This window comes from Stegostoma tigrinum, chromosome 10 (genome assembly GCF_030684315.1).
Source record: "Stegostoma tigrinum isolate sSteTig4 chromosome 10, sSteTig4.hap1, whole genome shotgun sequence".
NCBI lineage: Eukaryota > Metazoa > Chordata > Chondrichthyes > Orectolobiformes > Stegostomatidae > Stegostoma > Stegostoma tigrinum.
This window is the reverse complement of record NC_081363.1, coordinates 40,393,254-40,416,300: the sequence shown is the minus strand read 5'-3', so window position 1 is coordinate 40,416,300 and position 23,047 is coordinate 40,393,254. Positions and strand designations below refer to the sequence as shown.

Below are 23,047 nucleotides of genomic sequence, written 5' to 3'. Positions count from 1 at the left end.
TCCAGCTCATTTATGAAAATGACAAACAGCAGTGGACCCAACACCGACCCTTGCGGTACACTACTAGTAACTGGTCTCCAGGATGAACATTTCCCATCAACCACCACCCTCTGTCTTCTTTCAGCAAGCCAATTTCTGATTCAAACTGCTATACCTCCCACAATCCCATTCCTCCGCATTTTGTACAATAGCCTACTGTGGGGAACCTTATCAAACGCCTTGCTGAAATCCATATACACCACATCAACCGGTTTACGCTCATCTACCTGTTTGGTCACCTTCTCAAAGAACTCAATAAGGTTTGTGAGGCACGACCTACCCACTACTAAATAATAGGGAATGGCAGATAAAATAAACAAGCGTTTATTTTCTGTCTTCACTATAGGGATACAATAAACATCTTAGTTATAGTTGTAAATCATGAGATGGAAGGAAAATTAATGAAATGAATAAAGTTAATGAAGTTGTGAAATTACACTCATAGGTAAAGAGGCACTAAACAAACTGGTCGAACTGTGAGCTGACAGGTCTTTGGGTCCAAACTCCATTCTAGAGCCTTGAAAAAGGTGGCTAATGAGTCAAAGATGAATTAGTGTTAATTTTTCAACATTTCGTTGATTCAGGGAAGGTTCCATCAAACTGAAAAATAACAAATATAATTTCTGTATCAAGAAGAAAAGGAGGCAGACAACAGGAGACTATAGCTTGTCTTGGGGCAGGTCAATTTTTAATCAATCATTGAAAAGATTGTAGCTGTCCACTTAGAAAAACTCAAGGTAATTGGGAAGAGCCAGTATTGTATCAAGTTTAACCAATTTATTGGACTTTTTTGAAGGATTCCCAAAGGGAATTTGATAAGGTAACACATTATCAAGCTAGGACATTTTTCTTCAGACCATAGGAAACTGAGGGGGTATCTTATAGAAGCGTATAACATGGGAGGCATGGATAGAGTAAATGCACTGAGTCTTTTTCCCAGGGTTGAGGAATCAAGGACGAGAGAGCATCGGTTTAAGATAAGAGGGAAAGGAATACATGGGAATCTGAGGGGCAATTTTTTTACCCAGATAGTGGTACGCATATGGAATGAGCTGCCAGCGGAAGTGGTTGAGGCAGGTGCTTTAACAACAGGCATTTGGTCAAATACATGGAAAGGAACTGTTTAGAAGGAAATGGGCCAAGTGCAGGGAAATGGGCTTAGTGTGGATGGACATTTTGGTGGGCATGGGCCAGTTTGACCCAAAGGGTCTGACTCCATACTGTAGGACTCTATTACTCGATCGTAGGTTATTGTGTGAGATGAAAGCTTAAGTTATAGGGACCAATATGTTAGCATGGCTAGAAGATTGGCTAGCTGGCAGAAAATAGAGAAAATGCGCAAATGGACCTTTGTCTGGCTGACAGGATGTGGCAAATGATATTCCACAGGCGTCCATGCAGAGGCCTGAACTCTTTGCAATTTACATCAATGACTTAGATGAATGGAAGGAGACATGGTAGCTAAATTCACAGATTACAACAAGGAAAGTAGTTATGTTTAGGAGATGAAACTGATTGTGAACAGATATAAATGAGTGAATGGGCAAAAATCTAGCAGAAAGAGTATAATGTAGGAAAATGTGAAGTTGCTCACTTTCACAGGGAGAATAGACAAAGCAGTGCTTTATTCAAATTGAGAATGACTGTGGAATTCCAAGGTGCAGACAGAGTTGGATGTTCTAGTGCGGGAGTTACCAAAAGTTAGCAAACAGCATGTGGTCAAGAAAACAAATGGAATGCTATGTTCAATTCCTTTTGTTATAAAATATAAGAATAAGAATGTTAAACTTTTTGAAAACTGAGAGAAATTTGGTCTCCTTGTTTTCAAAAGGATGTCAATAGACTGGAGGCAGCTGAAAGAAATTTGAGTAGATTCATGACTGAAATGAGTGGGTTGACCTGGAATAGTTTCAACTGGAGTTTAGGAAAGCAAAGGGAGATTTGATTGAACTGCACAGGATCCTGAGTGGTCTTGACAAGGTGGATTTGAAAAGGGTGTTTTCTCTTGTGGCTCAGAACAGAACCAGGTTTTATCGTAGGCTCAAATATCTTCAGTGGGTTCGCCAATGTCTCTCCCTCTATCCTAAGAACAGAAGTGTGGATCTTCAGTGATGATTTCACAATGCTCAGCAGCATCCATCACTCCTCAAACACTATAGAGGTTCATGTCAAAATGTAGCACAACTTGGACAACATTCAGGCTTGAGCTGATAAATGACAAGTAACTGTAACGCCACACAAATAGCAGGCAATGACAATCTCCAAAATGAAAGCAACTAACTATTGCCTCTTGTCATTCAATGGCAGTACCATGGCTGAATCTCCCACTATTATAATTCAGTGGTGACCACTGATGGGAAATAGAGCTGCACCAGCCAAACAAGTACTGTGGCTACAAGAATAGTCAGAGCCTAGGAATACTGTAGCAAGTAACTCACCTCCTGACTTCAAAACCTGCCTATTATCTACAGTGCACAAATCAAGCATTTGATGGAATACTTTCCAAATTCCTGAACAGAGTGTGCCACCAAAACATTCATGAAGTTCAACGCCACCTAGGACAAAGTAGCCCACATGACTGGCACCCCACCTAACACATTCAACATTAACTCCCTCCAGCACCAATGTGCATGAACTGCAGCATGTACTGCCTGCAAGCTGCACTACACAAACTCAACAGTCCTCCATTGACAGAGTCTTCAAGGTCTGCAACTGTTACTGCCTAGAAGGACAGGGTCAGCAGTTACACCACCACCCGCAAGTTTCACTCCACCTCAGACACCACTCTAATTTAATCAATATCATTGTTCCTTCATAATCCCGAAGGTCCCTCCCTAACAGCATTGTGGATATTGTGGCTCAAGAAGGCAGCTCATCACCATCTTCTCAAGGTCAACGAGGAAAACAAAACAGAGGCTGGTCTAGCCAGTGATGCTGACATTCGGTTAATGAATTTAAACATACACCTGCTGGATACCTATGGTGCTCCATCTTGGCAATATCCTTGTGTGTGAAAGGTCACAAGGAAAACAAAGAGATAGTAAGAACTGCCAATGCTGGAAAACAAGATTTCCTTCATGTTTGGGAGATATGATAATCAGATTCATGTGATCATGGGTAGTAAGTAATAGGAGGTCCATCAACTGAACTCTGCTGCCTGGCTGTCGAGAGATCAAGAGATCAACCCTCAATCGCAAAAGTCTTTTCTAAATAGTTTGTTATTCAAAGTTAAGCTCTTCGTGAATGTTTACAAAGATTTTATTCCAGTAGAATGAGGGATCCATGTTCTTTAACCTTCATCTTATGTATTTAGTTCTTACATACCATTCCTAAAGTTTGGTTCCCTTGAACTGGACGTAATTCTCCAGTTGAGGAGGAACCAGAGTTTTATAAAGACTCATCATAATGTTATTGATTTTGTACTCAATATTTCAATGATAAAGCCAAGGATCCTGTATGTGTGTTCAAACACATCCTCAGTCTGTTCTGCCACCTTTAGTAATTGTGCTTTGATACCCTCAGGTCTGTCTTGCCTCCATGTCCCTTCTACGCTCATACCCTTTAGTCTATAGTCTCTCCTCAATCTGCCTTCCAAAATGCATCTCTGTAACACTCATGTAACACTTCTCTGCATTAAATTTCATCTGCCACATGTCTAGCCATTTCACCAGTCTGTGTAAATCTGCTTTAACTCTATCACTGTCCTCCTCATAGTTTACAATAATTGTAAGTTTTGTGACATCTGCAAGTTTGGAATTGTGTCCTATATACCCAAATCTAAGCTTTTAATATAGAACGCAAAGACTTTCAACAAATTCTGATTCGGGGGGAGCTGCTGATTTCAATTCTTGAGGACCCTTGTTGGTTTTCCCTCAGAACAAAGTCTCACCATAAAATCTATAGCCAATGACTTAGTACGGGTCACCAGGAACCTGTATTGTGAAATCTTAGCCACATTATACAGTAATGCAACTGATATTGATTCCCACACATTTACATGCACAAGGAGAACAGTATGTCACAGACTTTGTAGTTTTACAATGGCAGTAATATCTGAAGTTCAACATTTATCAATGTTTATTCTAATTAGATGATAATTTTTACCTACGTGACTTAGATCAAGTGTAACTTATGGCAAGGGTAGTTGCAAAACTTGTAGGTCTATCTTAAGTGATTGATAAACAATAAAATAGACTTACGCATAAATCTCAGTTTGAAAATGGCAAGAATTGACAACACTCAGCTTGCATTTCCATAAACTTCTCGTTGTATGCTGAAGCATCATGACTCAATAAAATTCAAGCGAATCTTGCTTTTTACCTAGTTGACCTTGACTATCAATGTAATTAATATTAATGACAGTGGTGAGACAGTTGCTGTCAGGTTAATGAGAACATGTAGTTTTCGTTGTTGTCCTTATTTGGCCTGTTCAGAAAAGGCCAAGCTATAACTTAAAATGATATTTCTATTATTGCAAAATCTATTATCTGAAGGTAGATATTGAGCATTTTACATGTCCCCTGCTGAACGTGATTTGTAACCATGTTTCCTCGAAGACACTTGTTCTTTTTTTTGACAAGCTCTTTAAGTCTTTGCAGTTAAAAATCATTAAAGATGGTTTAGTTAATTTGTGCTGGGACTAAAGTTTTCAATAAGCATACCATGTTCTAAAACAAAGCGTAAGTGAACCGCAGGAAATAGAGATCTAGAAGAAATGACCAAAACTTTGTGCAGTAAGCCCTTACTAGACTTTAAGCTGGCAGCTGTACCTGACATATAAAGCTACCTCCTACCTCTTTGCCAATCTCTTCCATTTTGATCAATTATGTTTTAGATAATCTTCATAGGCTCACTCTAATGACTCAGTTTTGCCACTGCCCTAACAGTTTTACCTTTCATACATTTTATGAAGACCTTATTGCATATTTCCACATTTTCTTGGTGCTGAGTTTCTCTCTGCCTCTGTTACCTGGATCTTCTTTTATTCAGTGTCTATCTATGCCAGCTACTACTTTACACTCTGAGCAGTCTCATCTATTTTTCTTCCCACCTTTCTCGATAGATACCTCAAAAGTTTAACATAAGTCTTGCTCGTTCAGGCCTTTTTCTTCAGGTTATTGACCAGTCTTTGTAAATTACTGTGGGAGATTTGGGAAGCCTCCATGGAATTTCTCACCAAATATCTTGGGATATACTTGGATAAGTCAATCGTCAGGAAATGCTGTGGGACTACTCACTTAACAGAATTTGTACTACACATAATCTCAGCACACTGATATGTACATTATTTCATCATGTCATGTCATGATCATGTCCCTTTGATCATTTGAACAATTGCTTAAAAATTGCTTGAGGCTTAGAGGAAATTCTTTAATTGACTGTCACCTTGTGGTAACTCTGCATTCCCTTACTCAAGATAAACAGCATCACAAGTTTTTAGCCACACGTATACATACGAACAATAATTAACTACAAGGTGACTTATTCCTCTGTCATGCTAGCTTTTGAAGTACTGATAAAAAAAACCTTATTACGATTTTGAAATCTATGCTTCAAACCGGCACAGCATCTTACTAGAAGAAAGAAGATTGTAAGTGTATTGCAAGCCATATCTTTTTTATCTATTCATGGGATATGGGCCTTGCTGGTTAGGCCACTAATCTTGCATCCTCAATTTCTCTCAAGAAGTGAGAGCAATTTGCAATGCATGTCTGGGAGGTGGGACTGGACAATCAGGTACACCCACAGTCTTGTTAAGAAGAGAGTTCTGTAATTTTGACCTAAGACAGTGATGTGTCAAAGACATAGTTCTAAGTCAGGAGGGTGCGATCAGGAATTTGGGAGGTACTGTCGAAGAAACTTCATCGAGTTGCACTCATGAGTTAGGCTAGGCTATCACTTTGGGTGATAATGCTCATGCAGGATCAATCTCCTGTCACTTAGTTAATTCTTTCATGGATGCTTTTGTACTTCAGAGCTTTGATCTTAAGTGTTGGCTGTGCAATCACAGAGCAGTCTATATCCATATAAAGCAGCAGAAGTAGAATGCTTAAGCGTCATCATAATCTCACTCTGTTTCTCTCCATTTGTGTCAAGGGACCTATTGAGTATTTCCAGATTTTCTGCTCTTATTTTAGAATAACTGCCCTGCTTTTGTACTTAGTACCTCTATGTATGAAGCCCCATATGCTTTGCTAACTATTCTCTCAACAGATCATGCAACCAAAGATACATATGTATGAACCACCAAAGTGCCTTTACTTTTTAGAACTAGGCCTTTCAGTCTATATTGGCTCTGTCTATCCATTTGACTAAAAGCATTACATCACACTTCTCTATTAAATTCCATCTGCTGCTTGTCTGCCAATTGTGCTAGCATATCTATGTCCTGTTATTGTTGATAGGTATCACCCTCACTGTCAGCCACACCTCCAGAAGTGAAATAATCTGCAAATAAAAAAATTTACTTTCCTTACTGATATCTATATCATTCGAAAAAGCAATGGTGCCAGCACTGACCCTTGGGGAACACCAGCGTTTATCATCTTCCAAGTCTTGAAAAACAACCATTTAAACATGATTCAACGCTTTCTGTGTTTAAATCCAATACCTTAATGCAACCTCAAACAGGTCCTCCGATTCTAGTTTTGTTTTAGCAAACTTTGTTAACCTGCCTTTTAATGTGGTACTTTCTCAAAAGCTTTTTTTAAAAATGAAAATAGGCAACATTCATTTCTTCTCCTTCATCCACCTAGTTACCTGATTAAAAGGTTCCATTAAATGAACAAGGAAAGGTCCTGTTGAGTACAACCTAAAGTTCTTGCTTAAACTATCAGTATTCTTCCATGCTGAATACCTGAAAGAAACACTGAGTGTTACAAACAATCTTTGGTGGGGGGACTTCAATATCCATCAAAACAAATGAGTTGACAGCGCCATTACAATCTGACTTCTGAAACACAGCTAGTAGACTGACCCTGAAGTCGGTGGTGAAAGAACCATTGCGAGGGAAAATCCTGTTTGATCTCATCCTCACTAAGTTAACTTCTGAAAATTGATCTATCCATTACAGTTTTGATAAGAGTGATGACTACATGGTTTGTGGAAACAAGTTAGATCTTCACAATTTTGCCAAACACAAGACAATCATCTTCACCCAGAGGTGCCAAATCGAGATTCATCTTTAGTCAATTAAACTCATTCTACCTTCTTTAAAGATAGAGATTTACATTGCACCATTAATCTATTAAAATGTCCCCAGGTGTTTCAGATGGGCATTATAAAACAAAATATGACACTGAGGCACAAAGATTGGTCAAAGGGATATTAACCGATATTTAAAGGAAGAGCGTGATATAACCAGCTTAGCATCTAGGCAATAAAAAGACGGTCACCAATGGAGAAGTGGTTAAAACCAGGAAGCCAGATTTAGAGACATTTCGAAAAGCTGAGAGATTCAAGAAGATTATAGAGGTAGGAAGAGGCAAACCAAGCATCTCAGCTCCAGGACACCACTGAAGGTGTTCTTCAGGATATTGTCATGTACCAAATAACTTTTGCTGCTTCCTAAATGATCTTCCCACCGTCATAAGGCCAGAAGTGTCAATGTCTGCTGATGATTTTCAGTTCTATTTGCAACTCATCAGATAGTAAAGCCATTTGTACCATTTGCAGTGAGGCCTAGACAGCATTCAGGCTTGGGCATATTAACATCAGGCAATGGCACTGACGATCATCAGCAAGAATCCAGGGAAAAGCAGCCTGCTTGAGCAGCACACTGTCCATCTCTTTAAACACTCAGTCCTTCCACCAGTGGCACACTGTGACTGCAGTGTGTACAACTTAAGATGTATCAGAACAACTCATTAAGGCTTCTTCAACTGCACTACTCAAACAAGAGTAAAACATAAAAAGGAACGAACTCGCAGAGCAGCGTGACTGGGAAATATATTGTTCTTCCTTCTTTGTAACCAGATCCAAATCCTGAAACCCACCACACGACAGCCCTGTGGGATTGCCTGGACCATGAAGACTGTAGTTACTTAAGGCAGTTATCCACCACCTTCTCAAGACCAATCAGAATGCGGTGATAATTGTTGGTCTTGGCAGTCATACCCACATCCCATGAGTGAATAAACAAAAAGTTGATGATAGTTATAAAGCATGGATAAGTAAACTTTCCAGACAAGCTATGGAAATTATAGTTTTTAGCAAGAATGTTCAATTTGGAATGAAGTTTCAGATAAACATCCAATATATAGGATACTAAATTTTAGGCTGCCTTGACAGCTAGCCAGGATACTACATTTTTAGAATCTTAATTACTGTTTGCTTAGAAAGGATTGTAAGATAAAATGTTAACCTTGCCAAGCAAGGTGAACTTCTGGCAATAACAATGCTTTTGTAAACTAAGTTTGTAGGCTTGACAAAATTTAAATAAGCCATTTATCATTTAAAGGTAAGGAGTCACGTGATTGCATGAAGTAAAGCTGAACAATTATAGAGTGCACAAAAGATGTGATATCACTAAGGAGCAAAGTGCAAACTACAAGAAGCTTTACTTCTATACAAATAATCCAACCTTAATACTTTTTGTTTACAAACTAAGGTAAAAGCAAAATTATCATGTTTTTTAAGCAGTATTACAAGTTTATTTGAATGAGCATGTTCTTTTGATGATTGTGAACTTTGACGAAATAACAAGGAAGTCACAATTTTTTTTCATTCATTAAACATTACCTTGAATAATTAATTGGTTTAACTATCAACCTACAACTTCTAAGCACTCAGCACAGAATACATTAAACATTTTACTGAATACACTTGGGAAAATAAACTAAGATATTTTAAAAGAAATTCAAAATAAAACAATGTTTTAGTTTATTCTGAATTGTCCAACAAACAAAATCCTCATTCTTTTTACAAGGTAACAGTAAGGCTTAATGAGGGTAATGCTGTTAACGAGATACATGGATTTCCAGATGGTGTTGTGTGCCATAACAGACTTGAGAGAAAAGTTATAGGTCATGGTATAAAAGAGTCGGAAGCATTGTGGATACAAAATTGGCTGAGCAACAGAAAATAAAAAGAGCAATAGTCAATAAATATTTTTGGGTTGGAGGAATGTTTTAGTGGACGACCCCAAGGTTCAGTATTGAGACTGGCTTTTCCTGATGTATTTCACTTTGGATCTTTGCATGCAGGGGACAATTTCAAAGTTTGCAGATGACACAAAACTTGGGAGAATTGCAATCTGTGAGAAGAGTGGAACTTCAAAAGGACATTGTCAAATTGGTGAGTGGCCGGACAAATGGCAGGTGAGATTCAATGCAGGGGTGAGGTGATGCACTTTGTTGGGAAGAACATTGAAACACAACATGAGATAATGGGTACAATTCTAAGATAACAAAGTGTAGAGCTGGATGAACGCAGCAGGCCAAGCAGCATCTTAGGAGCACAAAAGCTGATGTTTCAGGCCTAGACCCTTCATCAGAAAAGGGGGAGGGGGAGAGGGTTCTGAAATAAATAGGGAGAGAAGGGGACCTGGATCGAAGGTGGATAGAGAAGATAAGTGGAGAGGAGACTGTGGAGGTGAGTATAGGTGGGGAGGTAGGGAGGGGTTAGGTCAATTTCGGGAGGACGGACAGGTCAAGGGGGTGGGATGAGATTAGGAGGTAGGGAATGGAGGTGCAGCTTGAGGTGGGAGGGGGGATAGGTGAGAGGAAGACGGGTTAGGGAGGCGGAGACGAGCTGGGCTGGTTCTGGGATGCAGTGGGGGGAGGGGAGATTTTGAAGCTTGTGAAATCCGCATTGATACCATTGGGATGCAGGGTCCCTGCAAACCTTCGGGTGGCATCATTGTGGCACTGCAGGAGGCCCGGGATGGACATGTTGTCTAAGGAATGGGAGGGGGAGTTGAAATGGTTTGCGACTGGGAAATGCAGTTGTTTGTTGCAAACTGAGAGTAGGGGTTCTGCAAAGTGGTTCCCGAGCGTCCGCTTGGTTTCCCCAATGTAGAGGAGGCCACAACGGGTACAGCGGATACAGTATACCACATTGGCAGAAGTAACAGAACCCATCTAAAGTGGGTTCAGGAGCAAACAAACCTAGTTGGAAATGTGCATTGAAGGTGGCAGGACAATTGGAGAAAACAGTTAATGAAGCAGTGTCCTCAGCCTTACTTTTGGGGGAAGAGAGTACAAGAAGGAGGAGATGATGTTTAACTTGTATAAGACACTTATTAGACTTCAGTTAGAGAGAATAGTGGAAAAGGTGTGGGTGCCCAGATATAAGGAGTGAATAAATTATAGAGAATGCAGAAGCATTTTACAAGAATGGTTTCAGGAATGAGAAACTTCAGTTATGAAACTTATTAACGAAGTTGGGACTGCTCTCCTAAGAGACAAGGCAGCTGAGAGGAGAAACAAAAACAGAAATTGCTGGTAAAACCGTGCAGGCCTGGCAGTGTCGGTGCAAAGAAAACAGAGTTAAGGTTTCTGGACTGGAAACATTTAATTCTGTCCACAGATACTGCCAGACTTGTTGTGTTCTGCCAGCAGTTTCTGTTCTTCTTTCAGAACTCCATTATTCACTGTTGTTTCCTTTATTTAAGACTAAAAGGAGATGTTTGATTGAGATTTTCAAAATCATGAACAGGCTGAATAGAGTAAATGGGGAGAAGCTGTTCTTGCTTGTAAAAAGAATAGGAACAAGAGGTCAGAGATTTAAAGTGGTGTACAAAACCAGCAAAGGTGATGTGTTTAAAAAAACTTCTCAACACAGCAAATAGTTAGGGTATGAAATCTAGGCCCGAAACGTCAGCTTTTGTGCTCCTGAGATGCTGCTTGGCCTGCTGTGTTCATCCAGCCTCACATTTTGTTGTCTTGGAATCTCCAGCATCTGCAGTTCCCATTATCTATGAAATGTACTGCCTGGAATTGTAGTGGAAGCAGATTCAATTGAAGCATTAAAAAGGGCATTGAAAGATTACTTGGATAGTAATAGTATGCAAGGAGCATGGGGAAAGAACAGGAGACTGGCACTCGGTAATGATTACCATTTGAAGAGCTGGAGATGCAGGCACAATGGGCCAAATGGCCTCCTTCCACACTGTAACATTTTGCAATTCTGAGTATCTCAGCTGCAAGCATGGAAACTGTGATAAAATTATAGACTGAGCTACCGTCTGTGAACCTTTGCAGCAAAGAGCACTGTCAGCATGTTCTACTTCAAATAACAAAACCCATTTGAAAGAAAGAAAATGATCATTATAGAATAGGCACACTGGCCTATGTAGGCAAATTACAAAGAATAGCTACTATATACAAGTTTAAAAAAAGAATCAGTACAATTACAATGTTCCAAATAAACCAATTAAGTTCAAAGATATTCTGGTACAATAAAAGGCTGTCACTAATAACTGTTGCACAAAGCCCATGTCCTCTGAACACCCGACTGTAACTTGACTGTATGATCCAATCTGATTACTTCAGTATAGTACTGAGGGAAAGCTCCATTGTCAGAGATAACAGATGATGATGAACTGAAGATCCAATCATTGCTTGTTGTCAACTTATCTGGAAAATGTATTTTGCTAAGAGCTCTCTTCTACGATTGAAAATATGTACAAACTTGATTTGATTTTAAAATCTAGAAATTTGAGAAGTCATTAAGTGCCAAGTAATTCAGAACAAATGAATAACTTTGTAAGTATAAACAAAAACTGAAATTGCTGGAAAAGCTCAGCAGGTCTGGCAGCATTTGTGAAGAGAAATCAGAATTAACGCTCCGTGTCTGGTGACCTTCAGACCTGATTTTGGCTCGGAAAATGAGGTTGTGTGGGGCAATGAATGATACATGGAGATGAAGCCCAGAGAAAGAGAGAAAAACAGTTGGACAGACAAAGGGATGGGTAAAGGGGGCCATTAGAACATACAACAGTCCAACATCGTACAGGCCTTCCGGCCCATGACACAACCTATTATCCTACTAAGATCAAACTACCCTGCATACTCTACATTTTACTATCCTCTATGTGCCTATCCAAGAGTTGCTTAAAAGTCTCTAAAGTATCTGACTCCACTACCACTGCTGGCAGTGCATTCCACGCGCCCACGGCTCTCCGAGTGGCTGACTAGTTAGTGGTTGTGTGGGTATGCAGGGTATTTTGATATTAGAGTAGGATAATAGGTTGGTACAACATTGTGGGCCTAAGGGCCTGCACTGTGCTGTACTGTTCTATGTTCTTTGTTTATGGTGGCAGCCCATGTGAATGACAAGGTCTGGTGTGTAGTGGGTGGAGTAAGGACTTGGGAGAAGGTATTTGGCCCCTAATGTTATCAATCTTGATGTTGAGCCCTGAAGGGTGTAAGGTCCCCAAGCAGAAAATCAGATGCAGGTCTTCCAGATCTCAGGCTTGCTGCAGTGCTACAGCAAAGCTCAGCTACATGAACTTGTCATCAAGCAACCAATTTTGTAACCAACAGGCTGCTATCAAACAAACAACTTTGAAGGGTGACCGGATCTGAAACATTAACTCTGTTTTTCCCTTCACAGATGCTGCCAGACCTGCTGAGCCTCTCCAGCAATTTTGTGTTTGTTTTGGAACCAATTGTCAGGCACTAATGGTCCCCATTAGCAGCTATTGATTCTGCCAAGCTGACCTTTACCCATTTCTTTGGCTGATGAATTGTTTCTCTCTCTTTCTCTCTGAACTCCACCTCCACCTATCATTTACTCCTTCTTCCTCCCCCCAAACCATTTTAAGCATATACATCAACGTAGCTAGCCCTAGCACAGTCCTATAGAAGGGTCACTGGACCCAAAACATTAACTCTGCTTTGTCTCCACAGATGCTACCGGCCTTGCTGAGTTTTTCCAGTGATTTTAGATTTTTTTCTCACTCTGGGCTTTATCACCATCTATTATTTACTCCTCCTCACTCCCTGACCCCATCTCCAGCATATATGGTAACCTTTTCCATGCTAAAATCAGGTCTGAAAAGGACCACTGGACCCACAGATGCTGCCAGATCTGCTGAGTTTTTCTGACGAAGGGTCTAGGCCCGAAACGTCAACTTTTGTGCTCCTAAGATGCTGCTTGGCCTGCTGTGTTCATCCCGCTTCACACTTTGTTATCTTGAGTTTTTCTAGCAATTTCTGTTTTTGTTTCTGACTTCCAGGCATTTGCAATTCTTTGGGGTTTTTTAGGTTTAACTTTCTAAGTATCATTACATTCCCCTAGTTTGCTGAGTGCTTTTGAAAATAGGACCACTATCCAGAGAACGTTGGCCTGCAGACAAGTTTGATTATCAATTTTACATAATTTTAGCCATTTTTACCAGGCATCCAATCGTGTGGTTGATAATCCTCAAATGGAACATTCAAAATGACTCAAAGCAGCACCCCAATCTCCAGTTTTATTTTGTGTGTGTCCAAGGAACAGTTGTGTGTTCCCGAAGGACCAATAACACTGGCTTCTGGAAACTCTGCCTCAAACTGCTGACTGGTTCAGTATAAAGTCAGCCAATTTTCTAACCTCCCTGAGATTGTTAAGCAGCAATGAGGTGCCATTTCGCACCTTTGGACCAAAAACACATTAAAAGCAAAACCCAAAACTGAATTCAGTTTTGACCTTAGCCTGGACAGGAACAGTCACTCTACTGACTTTACAGCCTTTTTGGATGCAAGACAAATTTCTTGGCAAATTATACAATTTCACAGATTACTTATGTCACCATCTGTCTAGTTAATTCAAAAAAAATGCCTGGAACTCCAATCCATGTATCTAGGTTTACAAAACCTGGCTCCACAATCAAGTAGAGCAACGCTGATGTTGAAACAAAATACTTCAACTGCTAAAAATCCAAAATAAAAACAGATGTGTTCAGTATAATATAATAAAATGAGAGGCTGGATGAACACAACAGGCCCAGCAGCATCTCAGGAGCACAAAAGCTGACGTTTCGGGCCTAGACCGTTCATCAGAGAGGGGGATGGGGAGAGGGAACTGGAATAAGTAGGGAGAGAGGGGGAGGCGGACCGAAGATGGAGAGAAAAGAAGATAGGTGGAGAGGAGAGTATAGGTGGAGAGGAGAGTATAGGTGGGGAGGTAGGGAGGGGATAGGTCAGTCCAGGGAAGACGGACAGGTCAAGGAGGTGGGATGAGGTTAGTAGGTAGGAGATGGAGGTGCAGCTTGGGGTGGGAGGAAAGGATGGGTGAGAGGAAGAACAGGTTAGGGAGGCAGAGACAGGTTGGACTGGTTTTGGGATGCAGTGGGTGGGGGGAAGAGATATGTTCAGTAGGTCAGATAGCAATTATAAAAAGTTAACATTGCAGGTTGATGACCTTTAACTGGAAAAAGTTAGAAATGTCATAGGTTTTATGCACGAAGAAGTGTTTGAAGTGGAGGGGGGAGGAAGGTGGAAAGAAGAATAATGAGAAGTTTGTGCTAGGGTAAAAGCCGGGAGAAACAGAATGCAAGAAGAGTTCTGCAACACCCTTTGCATCACCAGTGCTTGTGTCATTTAACCTCTTCTGTCTTTCAACCCTTCACAGAATTCTCTTTTTTCTACAAACGTCTTTTACTTATAATGTATTGCATTTATGACATTATTTAAAAACATTTCTCTAGCTACAGATGCTCCCAGGCTGCTAAGTATTCAAAGCATTTTTACTGTTTTATTTTTGCACACTCTGAGCTGGAGGTGCAGTTGGGCAGATACAATTAATACAGCAGGGCACCTCTCTGAATGGACATCTTAGACATGTGAATTCTTACCATAAAGCAGCATAAAGACAGGCATAGTAGGAACTGCAGATACTGAAGAATCTGACATAACAAGGTGTAGAGCTGGATGAACACAGCAGGCCGAGGAGCATCAATTTTTCTGAAGGGTCTAGACACGAAACATCAGCTTTCCTGCTCCTCTGATGCTGCTTGGCCTGCTGCGTTCATCCAGCTCCACACTTTGTTATCTCTTATAAAGACAGGCAGATGCCTTTTCAGTTAGGGTACGAGAGCTGTTCCATGTAGATCTGATATTCAGTAGTTATCATTGGGTAATTCCTATCAAGACGCAGTTTTGTCTGAATGTGTGAGTGATAATGGGAACTGCAGATGCTGGAGAATCCAAGATAATAAAATGTGAGGCTGGATGAACACAGCAGGCCCAGCAGTATCTCAGGAGCACAAAAGCTGACGTTTTGGGCCTAGACCCTTCATCAGAGAGGGGGATGGGTTTGAGGGTTCTGGAATAAATAGGGAGAGAGGGGGAGGCGGACCGAAGATGGACAGAAAAGAAGATAGGTGGAGAGGAGAGTATAGGTGGGGAGGTGGGGAGGGGATAGGTCAGTCCAGGGAAGACGGACAGGTCAAGGAGGTGGGATGAGGTTAGTAGGTAGGAGATGGAGGTGTGGCTTGGAGTGGGAGGAAGGGATGGGTGAGAGGAAGAACAGGTTAGGGAAGCAGAGACAGTTTGAAATAGTATCAGAGATAATGGGAACTGCAGATGCTGGAGAATTCCAAGATAATAAAATGTGAGGCTGGATGAACTCAGCAGGCCAAGCAGCATCTCAGGAGCACAAAAGCTGACGTTTCGGGCCTAGACCCTTCATCAGAGAGGGGGATGGGGAGAGGGAACTGGAATAAATAGGGAGAGAGGGGGAGGCGGACCGAAGATGGAGAGTAAAGAAGATAGGTGGAGAGAGTGTAGGTGGGGAGGTAGGGAGGGGATAGGTCAGTCCAGGGAAGACGGACAGGTCAAGGAGGTGGGATGAGGTTAGTAGGTAGCTGGGGGTGCGGCTTGGGGTGGGAGGAAGGGATGGGTGAGAGGCAGAACCGGTTAGGGAGGCAGAGACAGGTTGGACTGGTTTTGGGATGCAGTGGGTGGGGGGGAAGAGCTGGGCTGGTTGTGTGGTGCAGTGGGGTGAGGGGACGAACTGGGCTGGTTTAGGGATGCAGTAGGGGAAGGGGAGATTTTGAAGCTGGTGAAGTCCACATTGATACCATATGGCTGCAGGGTTCCCAGGCGGAATATGAGTTGCTGTTCCTGCAACCTTCGGGTGGCATCATTGTGGCACTGCAGGAGACCCATGATGGACATGTCATCTAAAGAATGGGAGGGGGAGTGGAAATGGTTTGCGACTGGGAGGTGCAGTTGTTTGTTGCGAACTGAGCGGAGGTGTTCTGCAAAGCAGTTCCCAAGCCTCCGCTTGGTTTCCCCAATGTAGAGGAAGCCGCACCGGGTACAGTGGATGCAGTATACCACATTGGCAGATGTGCAGGTGAACCTCTGCTTAATGTGGAATGTCATCTTGGGGCCTGGGATGGGGGTGAGGGAGGAGGTGTGGGGACAAGTGTAGCATTTCCTGCGGTTGCAGGGGAAGGTGCCGGGTGTGGTGGGGTTGGAGGGCAGTGTGGAGCGAACAAGGGAGTCACGGAGAGAGTGGTCTCTCCGGAAAGCTGACAGGGGAGGGGATGGAAAAATGTCTAGGGTGGTGGGGTCGGATTGTAAATGGCGGAAGTGTCGGAGGATAATGCGTTGTATCCGGAGGTTGGTAGGGTGGTGTGTGAGAACGAGGGGGATCCTCTTGGGGCGGTTGTGGCAGGGGCGGGATGTGAGGGTTGTGTTGCGGGAAATACGGGAGACGCGGTCAAGGGCGTTCTCGATCACTGTGGGGGGAAAGTTGCAGTCCTTAAAGAACTTGGACATCTGGGATGTGTGGGAGTGGAATGTCTTATCGTGGGAGCAGATGCGGCGGAGGCGGAGGAATTGGGAATAGGGGATGGAATTTTTGCAGGAGGGTGGGTGGGAGGAGGTGTATTCTAGGTAGCTGTGGGAGTCGGTGGGCTTGAAATGGACATCAGTTCCAAGCAGGTTGCCTGAGATGGAGACTGAGAGGTCCAGGAAGGTGAGGGATGTGCTGGAGATGGCCCAGGTGAACTGAAGGTTGGGGTGGAAGGTGTTGGTGAAGTGGATGAACTGTTCAAGCTCCTCTGGGGAGCAAGAGGCGGTGCCGATACAGTCATCAATGTACCGGAGGAAGAGGTGGGGTTTGGGGCCTGTGTAGGTGCGGAAGAGGGACTGTTCCACGTAACCTACAAAGAGGCAGGCATAGCTGGGGCCCATGCGGGTGCCCATGGCCACCCCTTTAGTCTGTAGGAAGTGGGAGGAGTCAAAAGAGAAGTTGTTGAGTGTGAGGACGAGTTCAGCTAGGCGGATGAGAGTGTCGGTGGAGGGGGACTGGTCGGGCCTGCGGGACAGGAAGAAGCGGAGGGCCTTGAGGCCATCTCCATGCGGAATGCAGGTGTACAGGGACTGGACGTCCATGGTGAATATGAGGTGTTGGGGGCCAGGGAATTGGAAGTCCTGGAGGAGGTGGAGGGCGTGGGTGGTGTCACGGACGTAGGTGGGGAGTTCCTGGACCAAAGGGGAGAAAATGGAGTCCAGATAGGTGGAGATGAGTTCGGTGGGGCAGGAGCAGGCTGAGACGATGGGTCGACCAGGGCAGGCAGGTTTTGGGATGCAGTGGGTGGAGGGGAAGAGCTGGGCTGGTTGTGTGGTGTAGTGGGGGGAGGGGACGAACTGGGCTGGTTTTGGGATGCAGTGGGGGAAGGGGAGATTTTGAAGCTGGTGAAGTCCACATTGATACCATTGGGCTGCAGGGTTCCCAAGCGGAATATGAGTTGCTGTTCCTGCAACCTTTGGGTGGCATCTGCTGTCTGCTGTGTTCATCCAGCCTCATATTTTATTATCACAGTTTTGTCTGAAAGTATGTCTCATGTATGCTTTATCTTCATTTTCACATTTTTTAAAGGCTTAGGCACCAAGATTGCCTTAAGCTTGATAATTCTCTAGTTAAGTAGTTGAATTGAGTGATGTTTTCAAATCTTTTGGAGCACCTTAAATCAATCTGCAATTATTTTCTCATCTGGCTCTGCAATCATAGCTTTGGGAACCAAACATGGCCTCTCTTAAAAACACCATTTTACAAATTGATTGGTGAAATAATTCTTAGATGAAAGGCTCTAGCCTCAGTAGTATCCAGAATATTATCCAATCAAAATAATATATTTAGGTTTATCTTCTGGCATCATAAACACTTTAAAGTTATTAAAATTCCAATATTCCAGAAATGTTTCTCAGCAGTCTTTGTTCTTGTTCGGTTCTGTCTGTAGTTACATTAAAAAAAAGTTGCTTAAAAGATCAACGTTTCCCAGTGCCCGAAGTTCATGAAACAAACCCTGTATTTGACCCATGGCAGCAACGTGACATCTACAGATCAATATTTTAGTGCCAGCTCAATTGCTAACACTTCCATCATAATTATTAGGCACAAAATCTAGGTCAACACATCAGCACAACAGTGAGAGTGTGCTGCACATTTAGAAGTTCGGTCCTTCCTGTAAGCCTTTAGCACCAAGGCATCATTTTCCTATTTGGATGGATCTAAATGATTCCATAACACTTGCAAGAGAAATATCTCTGGTGTCCTGAGAAATATTTACCAAAAAACAACATTACAAGAAAAGATTATCTGGTCATTGTCTTACTTCAGTTAATTAGAGTTTGTGCACAAATTCGCTGTTACATTTTCTACATTATAACAGTAACTTACAGTCAATTTAGTACTTTTGGGTTATGGAAGGTACTATATTAATGCAAATGTATATCCTTTTGCAATTTCAGACAATTTTCTTTAAATAGTCCCAAAATATTAAAGGTTAGGCTTAGATTAGGAAATGCATTTACCTTCACAATTTTGCAAATGCGAGATGATGCATTTTGGAAGATCCAATTCAAGAGCGAACTACACGGTAAATGGAAAAACCCTGGGGAAAATTGATGAACAGAGAGATGTGGGTATTCAGGTCCATTGTACCCTGAAGGTCACTACGCAGGTTGATAGAGTGGTCAAGAAGGCATACGGCATGCTTTCATTCATCGGACGAGGTGTTGAGTACTAGAGTTGGCAGGTCATGTTACAGTTAAATAGGACTTTGGTTCGGCCCCATTTGGAATACCGCGTACAGTTCTGGTCGCTACATTACCAAAAGGATGTGGATGCTTTGGAGAGGGTGCAGAGGAGGTTCACTAGGATGATGCCTGTATGGAAGGCGCTAGCTATGAAGAGAGGTTCAGTAGATTAGGATTATTTACATTAGAAAGACAGAGGTTGAAGGGAGACCTGATTGAGGTCTACAAAATCATGACGGGTATAGACAGGGTGGATAGCAAGAAGCTTTTTCCCTAGAGTGGAGGAGTCAATTACTAGGGGTCACAATTTCAAGGTGAGGGGGGAAAACTTTAAAGGAGATATGCTTGGAAAGTTCTTTTTGCAGAGGGTGGTGGGTGCCTGGAACTCATTGCCAGGGGAGGTGGTAGAGGTGGGCACAATAGCATTATTTAAGATGTATCTAGACAGATACAATAGGCAGGGAGCAGAGGGATACAGATCCTTGGAAAATAGGCGACAGGTTTAGATAGAGGATCTGGATCTGTACAGGCTTGGTGGGCCGAAGGACCTGATCCTGTGCTGTAATTTTCTTTGTTCTTTGTTCACCTTTAAAATGTTACATTATGATTTTTAGCAGATTAACTTTCTCAGCCTCAAGTACTGAACTTAAATCCACAATATTTTATATTGTTTGGATTGTTCTAACCTTTGGATTCATCAGCATTTACACTGCTAGCTTTTGGATTAGTGACAGCACCCTCATCTGTAAAATCAAGTTTTAACTCAACTTCAACGACTCAAAATCAGAAGTTAGTCTGAAAGTGCCACATTTCTGATGAGACAATAGGGAATTCGACAGGTATCTGGCTAATATTTATCCTTCACCAAAGCCAACAACTGATAACACTGTTAATTGAAATTATCACTGGTTTGGGATATTTGTTTAGTATGCTTCTGTATTATCATAATTACTATGTTAAGAAGGTAATTTATTGGCTGGAGTACTTTGGGACATTGTGAATGGGACAAACTTGATAGATCAGCTGGTCTGTTTCATTACATTATGTAAGCTGATGCTGATGTCAAGGAATATTTTTCAGAGAATGAACTGCTACCCGGAAGGTCTTCTGGATAAGATACACTCTAGACATTCAAACATGCTGTGAAATGAGGTTATGCGAGGGAAGTTTAGCTACATGGGCCAATGTATCATTCCCATCTGGAAAAGTTTACAGCTTGCAACTCTTAACTCAAATATGCCATGAGTAAACTTAAATGAATTTACTAGTTGTCAACATTTCCAAACTGTATCATGTGATGGAAAGTTTGAGTGCCTTCATATAAAGCTACCACAGAACTGCACGTTTTTATAGACAAGTACAAACACCACCATATACATCCACCACCCTGTTCAATCTCCAATAAATTCCACTTCAATTTTAAATGTTATGAGTGCAGATGGCTTCAGTCCAAGTACCACACACACACACACATATTCTCTCTTTCCCACACATATACACACACACTCTCTGCACATATTCACTGCCTCTCTCTCTCTCCCTCTTACACCTCTGCATCATGTGCTTTATTTGACACAAACTAACCCTGAGCTAAACGAGAGAAAATCAGCTGGCTTGTCTAAGCCTATTTGTCTGTTGACTTGCTGGGAAATGCTTGCACATCAGGCAAAAACAGTTTTAGGCTTGCCTGTGATTTTCAGCAGCTAGTCTTGAGTCACTGTTAGCATGCTCACCCCTTTATTTGAAAAAGGGCACTTTAAGCCAAGCATCTCTGGGATTCCTAGCACTATTAAACCACTTGCCTAAAAGACCAGATGTCTTCAGGAGAGTGAGGTGTATATCTTACAGAAAAGTATTTTGTGCTTAAAGTAAATAAGAAGCTTTCAATCATAATTGTGAACAATCTAGGCTTGTCTCTTCACTCCTTCATTTTATAGCTCCAAATATATAAAAATAATCTTCCTCCCATCCTACACACTCTGTTCATTTCTGTGTCTGAACATAATAGGCCTTAGTTGACTTTGGGCTGCTTTATTCCCAGTGAAATGCTCTCCTTTGCATTTTAAGTTTGTTTTTGTTTTTGTTTTCATCTTCCTTAGTTGCAGGAGAAATTAAACTATTGACTTTAAATCCTTTTTAATGAGAGGAGATTAAATTCTGGTTGCATTGAGGCGGGGGGGGTGTTGGGAAATGGTAAATGAGAAGGAATGAAGCATTGATTTCAAGTCTCTTAAAGGTATTGTCAGGCTTCCTGTTTATTCACCAAATAAGTACTCGATATTTATACATAACCGGCTCTTAATTAATCAAAAACGTTAAATAATGGTATTGGTTCTACGCTGTGTACAAGGTGTTAACAATATGGCTGAATTTTTTCTTGACCCTTTGCTATGTGCTACCATTTTGTAACTGACCTGGTGGATAAAGAACTGTCAAGTGAGGTTCAGTTAAAATAAAATCAGTGACATGACACTGATGCAAGCCCATCAGATGTGTTATCATGTTTAAAGACAAACAGCATTATTACCCAACTGCAATGTATAATTTCAACATGAGACATTGCCCACGGTACGTAGTCACCTTGTGTCCATTCCTATAACCAGATTCTTGACTGTCTGCAGTTATTTTAATAGTTTATGTCAAAAGACTTGAGTAGCATTCCCTGGTAAAATATTACTTATTAACTGGAAGCAAAGGCACTAAGTTATCAAGATTCAGATTTGAAACTAGATAGAGGTCTGATCCAAAATAAAACACAAACAATTGCAAGATAACAAAGTGTGAAGCTGGATGAACACAGCAGGCCCAGCAGCATCTTAGGAGCACAAAAGCTGACGTTTCGGGCCTAGACCCTTCATCAGATAGGGGGATGGGGAGAGGGTTCTGGAATAAATAGGGAGAAAGGGAGAGGCGGACCGAAGATGAAGAGAAAAGAAGATAGGTGGAGAGGAGAGTATAGGTGGGGAGGTGGGGAGGTGGTGAGGGGATAGGTCAGTCCAGGGAAGACAGACAGGTCAAGGAGGCGGGATGAGGTGGTAGGTAGGAAATGGAGGTGCGGCTTGAGGTGGGAAGTAGGGATGGGTGAGAGGAAGAACAGGTTAGGGAAGCGGAGACATGCTCCTGAGATGCTGCTGGGCCTGCTGTGTTCATCCAGCCTCACATTTTATTATCGTGGATTCTCCAGCATCTGCAGCTCCCATTATCACTGAGACAGGCTGGGCTGGTTTTGGGATGCAGTGGGTGGAGGGGAAGAGCTGGGCTGGTTTTGGGATGCAGTGGGGGGAGGCGATGAACTGGGCTGGTTTTGGGATGCAGTGGGGGAAGGGGAGATTTTGAAGCTTGTGAAGTCCACATTGATACTATTGGGCTGCAGGGTTCCCAAGCGGAATATGAGTTGCTGTTCTTGCAACCTTCGGGTGGCATCATCGTGGCACTGCAGGAGGCCCATGGTGGACATGTCATCTGAGGAATGAGAGGGTGAGTTAAAATGGTTCGCGACTGGGAGGTGCAGTTGTTTATTGCGAACCGAGCGGAGGTGTCTGCAAAGCGGTCCCCAAGCCTCCGCTTGGTTTCCCCAATGTAGAGGAAGCCACACCGGGTACAACGGATACAATATACCACATTGGCAGATGTGCAGGTGAACATCTGCTTGATATGGAAGGTCATCTTGGGGCCTGGGATAGGGGTGAGGGAGGAGGTGTGGGGACAAGTGTAGCATTTCCTGCGGTTGCAGGGGAAGATGCCGGGTGTGGTGGGGTTGGAGGGAGTGTGCCACTTTATTGGTCAGTGCATTGAGTACAGGCATTGGGATGTCATATTGCAGCTGCACAGGACATTGGTTAGGCCACTTTTGGAACATTACATTCAGTTCTGGTATCCCTGCTACAAGAAGAATATGATGAAACTTCAAAGGGTTCTGAAAAGATTTATAAGGATGTTGCCAAGGTTGAACTATAGGGAGAGGCTGAACAGGCTGGATCAACAGAGGCTGATGGATGACCTTACAGAGATTTATTAGATCATGAGTGGCA

At 42.3% G+C, this 23,047-nt stretch overlaps 1 long non-coding RNA gene across 1 annotated transcript in view; it reads left to right on the top strand.

Annotated features, from left to right (window-relative positions):
- The window catches only part of LOC125455915 (uncharacterized), a 113,992-nt gene that overhangs the window by 3,975 nt on the left and 86,970 nt on the right, over positions 1-23,047 (top strand). Inside the window, exon 2 of the long non-coding RNA XR_007248344.2 lies at positions 9,243-9,356. This is a non-coding gene — a long non-coding RNA (uncharacterized LOC125455915). The remainder of the gene's footprint in view (positions 1-9,242; positions 9,357-23,047) is intronic.